Source organism: Geospiza fortis, unplaced genomic scaffold (genome assembly GCF_000277835.1).
Source record: "Geospiza fortis unplaced genomic scaffold, GeoFor_1.0 scaffold96, whole genome shotgun sequence".
NCBI lineage: Eukaryota > Metazoa > Chordata > Aves > Passeriformes > Thraupidae > Geospiza > Geospiza fortis.
The window spans coordinates 635,258-637,516 of NW_005054454.1; the positions used below are offsets into that span (position 1 = coordinate 635,258).

Sequence of the window (2,259 nt, forward strand, 5' to 3'; positions counted from 1 at the left end):
CGGCGCTCACAGCATAGCCTCCACTGCAGTACCCTCAGGGCATCCCCTTCCTGGCAAATGCCCTCACAGGCGCCCCCCTCATGGCACTCCCCTCATGGCTTGGTGCTCACAGCATAGTCCCCACAGCAGTACTCTCAGGGCATGGCCCTCACGGCATCTCCTTCATGGCAAATGCCCTCACGGCACCCCCCTCATGGCACCCCCATCATGGCATGGCCCTCACGGCATCTCCTTCATGTTAGATGCCCTCATGGCACCGCCCTCATGGCATCCCCCTCATGGCTGTCTCCTCATGGCCTGGCGCTCACAGCATAGCCTCCACAGCAGTATCCTCAGGGCATGGCCCTCATGAAATCCCCTTCATGGCAAATCCTCTCCTGGCATGGCCCTCATGGCATGGCCCTCTTGGAATCCCCATCACAGCTTGGCCTGGTGAGAAATGCTACTCACTTTCAAAAATTTAAAAGGTTTATTAAAACTTTATCAAAATACAACAGAAGACTGAATAGAGAAAATATTACAGGTCTGGGAGCAAAGGATTTTTCCCCGCCATGGGCTTTGAACCCTTTGGCCCCTCCCAAAGCTCTGCCCACTGACTCCTTCCCTGTCCAGTGGTGGAGATCATTTCCTTAAATCTGGTTTGGAGGGCAGCTCTTGCCATAGTAACAATGCCACCCTCTCGAATGTCCCGAACCCAGGCCACCCCTGATAACAATGCAAGGGGGGTAAAACATAACTATACATCTATAAAACTTTTCCTAACAAATATACATGATATTTGCATTTGAATTGTGAGACTCAGCCATGGCAGTACTCATCTGTTGCAGCCCTCGTAGCAATCCCGTCACGGCCTGGCCTTCACAGCCAAAGTGGTGAAATATTTACTTGAAGTAAGTAAATATTTCGTCTCTGGTTTTGGACTTTGGTTCACTTGAATTTGTTCCCTGCTGTTTGCAAAGTTGGGGGCTTACCAACCTTTTAAGCATTTTTTAAAATTTATCCAGTAGCTGTTGGAATTAATGAGCATAGTTAATACTTATAACGCTATTTTGGGTATATAGCTGAAAGGGTAACACAGAAAGTGCATTTCAAGGTTGTGCTCCTCTGTCATTGTACAAAACTCTGAGCACTTCCAGCATCCTACGTTGCTTGAGGTGTCAAATTTAGTACTATGGGGGTGGTTGTAAAAGTTTATGATCCTGTTTATTTTTAGCACCAAAACTTGAGGGAGTGTTTTGCCTAGAAAAATGCCAAATCCAGCTGTTTGGAGGATCATACCTGGACACAAGGGGCCTGTGTGGCAGAGCTTCAGCTTGGGCCATGAAAGACACATAATAATGACTTTTTTCTTCTATTTTGTTTTCTACACTGCACTGAATGGCAGGAGGTGAAACAAGATGATCTTTAAGTTTCCTTCCAACCCAAACCTTTCATGATTCTATATGGCCGGGTGAGAGCTGGGAATTTGTCCTAAATAAAACACATGAGTTAAAAGAAGCTTATTTAACCCAAAGCTCTAACTAAAAATAATAACTGCCACCAGATTCTGGAGGTCTCCAAGCTACTTAAGCAGCTCTTCATGTGTTGAAGTCTGAGGAAGTGAAAAGTTTTCTAAGGCTGTGTTTTTTTCCTTCAGGATGAGCCTAATTGTGCCCCAACCTAAACCTGCAGTTCCCCTGTGGGATTCTGGCCATTTTGCAGGTTTGGTTGCCATGGCTGTTTTTTGTTGTGCCTCAGAGCTGCCTTCACACTTGGCACGGTGAATTCCCTCTGGAAACTGAGCCACACAGGGAAAAAATGCAGAGAGAGGTGGATGTCTTCCCTCCACAGCCCCTGGTTCCCTGTTTTCTGTCCCTGGGACCAGGACAGGCTGGGGCAGGAGGTGGGAGTGGGAATGCAAACTTGAGTGTGTCCTGGTCCCTCCATCCATTGGGGTGACCGAGGGCACAGCTGGGTTTGCTCTCTCACCCTCCCTGGCTGCCTTGTGCTGCTGCTTCCCTTGTCCTGGCTGTGGTGATCCTTCACCCCTCAGCAGCTGGGAGTGTTTCCTTTTTATATCCATAGTGACACATTCACTTTGCTGCACTGTTTACCATTGCAGTGTCTGCTCTCCAACACTGTTCTCCTGCTCCAGGTGCCCACACTCCCTTGGCACAGGCAGGAGGAGAGGGAAGGAGAGCCTGCAGGGGGAGAGGTTGGGGTGGGACCAATGGGGAGCTGGCCCAGGCAAGGGCAGCTCAGCCCTGTGCACCCGCAGTC

The 2,259-nt window shown here is 49.1% G+C and overlaps 1 protein-coding gene across 3 annotated transcripts in view; it reads left to right on the plus strand.

Annotated features, from left to right (window-relative positions):
- Positions 1–2,259, plus strand: part of GART (phosphoribosylglycinamide formyltransferase, phosphoribosylglycinamide synthetase, phosphoribosylaminoimidazole synthetase) — a 32,394-nt gene that overhangs the window by 521 nt on the left and 29,614 nt on the right. The window lies entirely within an intron of this gene.